Consider the following 8,407-nt stretch of genomic DNA (forward strand, 5'->3'; position numbering starts at 1 on the left):
CTCAGGCCACACCAGGCAAACAGCTACAACCACGTTCAGTTTGATGGGGCAGTTTTCACAGCAGCATTTCATTTTTATCCATGATGATTTAAACTAATAAGAAGATAATTAGCAGTGTGATATTTAGGCTTTGAAGCATTTAAGTTTAATCCAAAATTCTCCTAAATTTGAAGTAATTCTGATATGTCTCACAAACATGTTAGAATTTATTTCTGTCCTTTCTGATAGTAAATTACAAGGGAATGGAGGGGCTCAGGGGATTTAAATACCACTCACAGCCAAGCAACTAGACATACATAAAAAAGTATAGGGAATTAAACTCGAGTAGATGTTGTTTTCCTGTCCTAGATGACTCCCAAATGCTCATGAGTTCAAGTCCTCTCCCTGACACCTGGGTATCTCCTCAGGCTGTGATTTCTTCTGCTGTAATGGAAGAGCAACACTCTTCACCCCTACAAATGATTGTGAAGGACACGAATGAAGACTAGTCATACCAGACGTTATTACATGGATGTACTAACTATATCAAAAGTCACAATATATGATTTATTACATTTTTAAATTTTTTTTTCAAGATCTCCTGTTTCTCAGTGATCCTCTTCCCCTCAATACTTGGAAAACTAACATAAGAAAATTCTATATAACAAAGTGCCATTGTGTAAAGGTCAAAGCCCCTTTTGGGGTAGTTGTGTGCAGCAAAGTAAGTCACTGCAGAGCTTCCACTGCTCCCTGCTGTAGCAGATTTTATGATCAAATAAACCTCTGGCTGTGATTTTGGTGACAGCTGTATGGTAGTGGCATGAAGCCCTTTCCACTGCCAGCATTCTTCAGAAAGCACAAAGCAACAGGCTCTGGTGACCCTTCTCAAAAGGTGCCTTGCTCATCCTGTTACTTGGGGAGGTTGAGTCCATCTGCAGAGGGGATAGAGTTGACCTTTCTACAGGAAAGTGAAAATAACCTCTGCTTTCCATCCTCACAGGATTTTAAAGAAGACAGTTATCCATGTTTCTTTCAAGAAGACAAAGACTTGTCCTGGTTTGCTTTCCTCCAAGAGAGGAAGGGCCAAAATTCAGACTGCCATCTCACAGGACTTTGATCAAGTCTTGTAGGAGAGCTTTCACTTTCTTAGACCGAAAAACATCAAAGAAAAGACCCAAATCTCTTCAGAGCTGAGCAGGAACCAATTTATGAAAAGCTTTTTAATGTCACAGCTATCCAGAGCATTTTGTGCAATAATAAATTAAATACTGGTAATGTGGCAATGGCTTCGGCACAAGCAGAACCAGTTATATGCAAGGTAATGCATCTGGACATGTGGTTAGGGCAATTTTTTCCCCCCTTGATGAATCTTGGACTATAGCTCCTGTTGTATAGAAGGAACAGATCAGGTGGGAGAGAAGAAGCAGAAAGCAAAAAATAAAGGAAGAGCACAGACTCTGTGATATGTTTGATGAAGACAAAACTGATGGTATCAGTCACCCAAAACATCATCTTCATAAGCTCTCTGGCTCCTTGGTTTGTTTTTTTTTTTTTTTTTAAAAAAAGGTTATAAAATGCAGAGATTCCTGTCCACATTGAACACGTGACCCTGAAGACATTCATCACTCCAGCACACACGTGTTCTCCAACGCGTGAAATCAGGAGGCAGGAATTTACCATAAGCCACTGAAGGTACATAATTGACATTTAAAATAAAATATCTCTTCTGGATGGCCTGATCCTGCTGCCACTGCCTTCAGTGGGGCTGAGTCAGGCAGTTATCAGTGCCATGTAACTCCTCCCTTACAAACCATCCCTCCAGTCATACTTTGTAAAGCTGCAGTCAAATAATTATCATGTGTTAAAAGTACGTGCAGGAGGGGATGAAATTCTCTTCCTAAACATAGCTTACAGCACATCCATTTAAGTGTAAATGCTGGGGTTTCGACACTTGAAGAGAAAAACAGAATCAAAAGCAAATGTTTACCTGCCATGGATCCAGGAGGCTTCCTTCACAGTCCCTGCAACTTAAGTCAAGTACTCCTGACTATGGAAATCAAGCTTATTTTTCAGAATGTCGTCCATTTGTTGTTTTTTAAATAATTCTTTTTGGTCACACTAAATCTTAAATTAACCCCCACTCCTCCCTGTGCAATTTTAACACGATGGTATTCACTGTAGAACGAACAAAAAAAGCCCTTCAGCTGCCACTTCAGCACACCCCATATCTGGAAGAGTTTTTACTTTCAGCTTTTAAGGTCAGAACACACACCCAGCAATAACCAGCCTTTCTTCTTTTTTTTTTTTTTCCTCTAAGAAACTGGAGAGCCTGCTATCTAAAACAAGGGAGTTTTGTGAGCAGGAGTCCAGCCTGTGCTTTTGGCCTTACAGGTGTGAAGCTCTCATAACCTGGGCTTCCATTTCTGGGCTTTGTTAAGCCTGGCAGCCAATGCTGCTGGAGATGCAGCTGGCAGGGAGCACATGGAAGGCCTTGCACCCAGTTCCTGCGAATGGCAGCTTCTGTTAATAACCACACACAGAGCAGAGTTGTGCATTTTTATTCCCTTCTAGACAGAGCTGTATTCCATACTGGAGTATATGCATAGTCCCAAAAGGTTTGTGTGGAGTGACTAATTACTTTTCTCCTTAGAACTGGGCAGGGAAGCATAATATGTGTGTGATTACAAGGACATAAAAGGAGTGTAGGATTATTTTCCATGAGAATCCTTGGGAATATCTTGAGGGATGACTGTCTAAGGTGGTGCTCTCTGCAGGACCATTAAACTCTCCTCCCAGCTTCTTCATCATGTGCTGTGATTTATCCCTGGAAAAGCTATTCAGTGGTGCATGGGGTTAACCATGAACCTTCTTTAGCTCTAACTCTCCACCTCTGAGTCCTTCCAGGACACTCATAAGCCATGTGCTATATTTGCCTAGCTGGAGTTGTTATGAGGATGTTGACACAAGGAAAAATATCTGCCTGGAGAAGAGGGTGGACTGGCACCCTTTGAAATCAAACATTGTCAAGCATCTTTAAAGTTCTGCATGGGTCATGTCACCGAGCAGCCCTGAAGCTGAGGGCTGGGTTCAGAGGGACACAAATAGGGTGCATATAACTCATTTCCCCTGTGTATCATATGCCACTGAACGCCTGACTAAGCCATGTCCTCATTTCCATATTTCAAAAGCTTAATTTAACTCCAGAAGCCTTTCCTGATCAATGCCTGTGGGGGGGTTTCTACCACGTCTGGGCCTGGACTGGGTAATCCTGCAATTACAACTGCTCAGACACTGAATAGGACCCTCTACTCACAGCAAGACACTGGGTCAGAAAAGGAGGTCAAGCCATGAAAACTGGTTTTGCTAAAGTAAGTAGTCAACTGTTCGTTGTGTCACCTGCTGAGGCCAATCAAAGAGTTTTGCAATAAAAGGGGACATGAGTCTTCAGAATGGTTGGTCTCCCAATAGCTGTGCAAGACAGGGAGGAACACCCAAGTGAATTTTGGCCATCAGAAGGCAACTTTTTGAAATACACTTAAGGGTTCAAGCCTAATTCAAATAATCCCCGAGGAGGGCAGGAAAAGGTGTGCACAGCTCCAGTGTTTATCCCAGACCCATCCACTTTTGTGCTCCCTGAAGTAAGAACAGACTATTTGACATCTGTTTGTTCAGCTCCCATGAGGCTCTGGAAGCAGCTGTATCAAAAATGCAGAAACCTCTCAAGGGTGGAAAGGCATCTCGAGAGAAGAGCAGCCCTTCCCTCATGCCAAAAGCAGCCCAGCTTTAGGACTAATCCTGAGGTTGCTGTGACAGTTGCAGAGTTCGTGCACATTATTTTTTTGATTTGATGGGCCAGGGCACGCTGAGTTGGGAATGCACAGAAGGAAAGCTCTGCTGGGGGACTGACAGTGGTAAGTGAAGGTTTTGTAGCAGTTTTTCCTTCTAGTCATTCAGCACAAAAAGGTAAGAAGAAGATAAAGAAGCAGCTGTGCACCCATCTCTTGCTGAGTCCATACCAGGGACTCAACTCCAGTGGGACTCCCAAAAACATCATCCTGCATCACTGCATCTGAAGGAATCGCCCCCACCAACACTGCTGTCTCACTAAACTTGCTAATGACCACCCTGTTACCAGGGTGGAATTTGGGGTGGGGGTGGGAAGGCTGAAGTGCTGAACTCAAGATCAGAGCATTTTCCTGCCATCTGCACCACAAAGACAACGTGTCATGTGCTAGTGAGATTACAGTTTAGGTTTGTTATCATCCCTTTATATCAAAAGGAAGTTATGCACACAAAGGAAACACCAAACCATCGTGTCAGGGGAGCTATAAATCACATACTGCTGAATATTACGAGGGCAACAGAGTGCCCAGTTAGAAAGCAAGGGTTTTGAAAAGACCCCTTTTCCTCACAGTCTCCTCATTTCAATAAACCTTGTTTGTATTTTGGGAGAGGGTGAAGGAGAGCGCATGGTTTCGTGAAATCAGCTACAAATGACAGCAGATTTGTCCCACACAAGTGACTCATGGCTGACTGCATGCACTGGTCAATGCCTTCCCAGACACCAGCACAGTCATTGCTGTTGCCCAGGTTGATCCCTTGGTGTCCTGAAAAATCACACAGGCAACAGCACAAGAGATCTCCTAAGATTTGTTGCCACTTTCAGCGCTAGTAAAACACAGAGTTACAAAGAAATAAAAACTAGAAAACAGTGGCATAGTCAGTTCTTGAGCAAATCAGTTCATCTGGCAGTGAGGGTCCTTTCTGCTTTCCTGCTCTGATCTTACCACCCTCCAAAACGACATCCTGGGAAGACTGCAAGGAGTTCTCCACCTTCTCTTCCCCTGGCAGGTGCCTGAAATGATCCTGACAATTCTCCAAACCAATTCTCCAAAGGCATGCTGAAATCCCACTCCTGCTGAAAAGAACCCTTAGTATTTTCACAGTCTCTGACCTCCCAAAAAGTGTCAACTGAAAGATTTCAAGCTGACTGCAAATGTTGCAGATTGTTTCTGTGGCTCTTAAATTCTGAGTGATTATAATGGGGGAAAACACAGATGTAATCATTGCTTTTAAAATATGATTGCTGCTCGAAAGAATTATCGGTGAGGGGGGTAATTGTCTGGAGGATGGCATGATTCAGGACTGCTGACTTCCACTCCTCACTCATTCAAAGTCACCGAGTGAGTCAGTGGAAAAATCATTGAATTCAGCACAGTCAACAGGGTACCAACATTCATATTTAGGTTCCTAAATCAACAGTGTGGAAGACTTCAGCTCAAAGGTTTCACAAGCAAGAGTAAGTGAAGGTAGGAGGTTACGTTGCAAGCCTGCAGCAAATGCCATCCTGAAGTTTGCCACTTCAAATTCCAGTTACTTCTCACCCTAAATAAGTGGTAGCTAAAGGTGTAACAGCACTCAGGGAAGTCCATTCCAATCCAAGCAGAAACGAGGTCCATATGCCAGATTCTCTGCAACAGCTAAAGCATTACTTTGCAAAATAAATGTTTCTTTTGAATACAAAACACAGGACAGTCACAGCATGCAAATCGTTAGTATGCAGGAGCTGCTGCCTTGAAGCTCTGCCACCCATAGCTAATTAATTCTAGGTACTGTAATGAACACATCACAGGGAAGCACTATTCTGTGTCTGAGCAGAAACTCTGTATACAAACAACACAAGGCACAAACAGAAATCACACCTCTGAGAGGGAGCCTTTTCATTCAGAAAAGTCAGTCATCTCGAATGCACCACCCGCAAGAACCGGCACAGTAACCTGAATATCAGAGAAATAAAATTGAGTATCTATCGGCATGAAAGTAATACCAGGAGGGAGAGAAATCATTCAGAGAATACATCGCTCAGCAGCTTCTAAATTAGTAGGACAGTGAAAGCAGAGATCAAATATGAGATCTTGCAAATCCACAGGAAATGACTCAAGAAGCCAGATCAAGTGAAACTTCAGCTTCCAAGCCTCAGACACATTTGCTTCTCACCACTGGGCCAAATACGTGCATGCACAAGGCGAGCACATAAAAATACATCCAGATCACACAGACAAGCTCTCAAGTATTAATCAGACAGTGATTAATACCCAGTCCTCCTCAGTGGTACATGCATTATGATGGCCTTTTAATTACAAGACTGTGCCCTGGGTTTTTCATATGGCCATAACTCTGCCCTTATTCTGCTTCTGTAGTAACCAATTGCTAAATGCCACGTTCCCCACTTCAGGTGCATTGATGTTCCTGCTGACCACGGAAATTTTTGGCATGAAAGGTTTTGAGGATGTTAGAGGTCTGTGTGATCACAACATCATTTGGAAAAAAAAAAAAAAGACACAGGATGGGTAGAAATGTGTCAAATCATTACTTCTGGTCTTTTATTGTACAGCAGCTGAAGACGTTCCTGCCATTTCTTTGCCCCTAACCATTTACTCCTGCCCTGACACTTCCTTTTGCTGCCAACTCAGCTTTGCCAAGATGTTTATCATGCCATTCTGCAAGTTGGATCCTTGAATAACTTTCCAAAATAAAGAGGTATTGGGGGGTATTATTAGCTGGGACCATTCAGCAGATCCAGCAGTGTCACTCCTCAGCTTGGGGGGTGCATTAGCACAGCCGAGGGGGTGACAAACTATGCTTTGCAGAGGAATGAATGGGTGGGAAGGGGGTGGGGATATAGGCAGCATTTCCACCCAAAAGAGCATGCCATGGGCTGCCAAGGGTTGGAAAGAAGGCTTGCACTCTCATATATTGTCTGGTGTTATGGCCAAACCTCTGGCAGTGGCAGGAGCATCACTATAACATTGTAATGCCCCCAAAGCAGTGGATTCTGGTACCACCTCCAAAGGATATGCTGCTTCTCCCTGGGAGTGACTGCCCAGAAGGAAGACCTCAAAGCTTTCATCAGCTCTTGCCTTCATCGCATTACTAGCAGTCCACAGATTTTTCTCCAAGTGTCCATTTCTGTTCCTGAAAAGAAAATTAGCAGAACTTAGAAACTGAAACCCAATGGAGCAGAAACACAATTTCCACACCAAAACTTGAAGGTCCCTTGAAGACTAAATCCCACAGACTAGACTTGAAAGACAAATGAGCAAGTGGCTCCTTCAGGAATTGCAGCCACATTGAGACTGAATATCCCTATGCAATGAGAGCAGAGAAGGCACATCTCCCTACCTGCAATGGGAAAGGGATGCTTCAATGGGAGGGGCCTATGGAAGCTGGAAGGTCAAGGTGATGAGCTTGGGTGGGACAGACACATTTCTTCTCCCAGGATTGCCTGATCACAGAGCACCTGGTGGAGAAAGCAAAACCAAAACTCACTGCTGGTTACTCAGATTCATGGGCCAAACTTTCTTTTCAATAGTGAGCTCCTGTTACCCCCTCCTCTGTGGACCAAACAAGTCCTGAGGACAGACGTCAAGGTGTAGCTATAGACACGAGTTGAGAGAGTGTTCATAGTTATGGCACTGTTCACTGCAGCAAAAAAACATTTAAACTGGCCTACAAAACAAGCTGCACAATGCTACCAGAATGCCAGCACAGACCCCATAGCAATGCTGAACATGGCTACATGTCGATTTGAGCTCTCACGAGGGGAAGGTGCAGTGGGAAGAACACAAGGGTGATGAGAAACCAGACGTATGGGCTGAGGAGCCCCATCACCTCAGGACACGCTGCTGTGGGGCCAACACTGGCTCCCCGGGCTCTTCTTTTACCAACTGGCTGCCAGATCCCCCACTGGACACATGGCGTCGTGGTATGGAAATTCTCCCTATGGGTCTCATCAGCCAAGACAAGGAGCTGTGCCGATCCAGGCTCCCCTGGGTCAAACTGAACCAAACCCAGCTGGGCTGGAGAGGTCAGGCTGAGGTGAGCCAAGTTGTCCAGAGAAGGGCAACAAAGCTGGTGAAGGGAATGGAGCACAAGTCCTGTGAGGAGTAGCTGAGGCAGCTGAGGGTGTTTAGCCTGGAGGAAAGGAGGCTCAGTGTTGACCTTATCATTCTTTACAACTACCTGAAAGGAGGTTGTAGCCAGGTGGGGATCAGCCTCTTCTCCCAGGCAATCAGTGACAGGACCAGAGGACATAGTCTTAAGCTGCACCCAGGAGGTTTAGGCTGGACATCAGGGAGAGTTTCTTCACAGAAGGGGTGATTAGACATTGGAATGGGCTGCCCAGGGAGGTGGTGTACTCACTGTCCCTGAAGGTGTTTAAGAAAAGACTGGACATGTCACTCAGTGCCATGGTCTAGTTGACATAGCGGTGTTCGGCCAAAGGTTGGACTCGGTGACCTCAGAGGTCTTCTCCAACCTAATTGATTCTGTGATTCCGTGATCCTGAGCGCCGCCTGGGAGTGCTGCACCAGGACTCGCTGGGTCAGGCTGCGCAGGGCTGAGTGGGGCCGGGGGAGGCTGAACCGGG

At 44.9% G+C, this 8,407-nt stretch overlaps 1 long non-coding RNA gene across 1 annotated transcript; it reads right to left on the minus strand.

Moving 5' to 3' along the window:
- Positions 1-3,134: 3,134 nt before the first annotated feature.
- LOC108641633 lies at positions 3,135-7,772 on the minus strand. The gene is made up of 3 exons (XR_001922169.2): positions 7,162-7,772; positions 5,682-6,954; positions 3,135-4,894 (listed from the first exon to the last, which is right to left on the minus strand). It is a non-coding gene; the product is annotated as an uncharacterized LOC108641633 (long non-coding RNA).
- Positions 7,773-8,407: the final 635 nt, after the last annotated feature.

This window comes from Manacus vitellinus, unplaced genomic scaffold (genome assembly GCF_001715985.3).
Source record: "Manacus vitellinus isolate BGI_N305 unplaced genomic scaffold, ASM171598v3 scaffold_70_pilon, whole genome shotgun sequence".
NCBI lineage: Eukaryota > Metazoa > Chordata > Aves > Passeriformes > Pipridae > Manacus > Manacus vitellinus.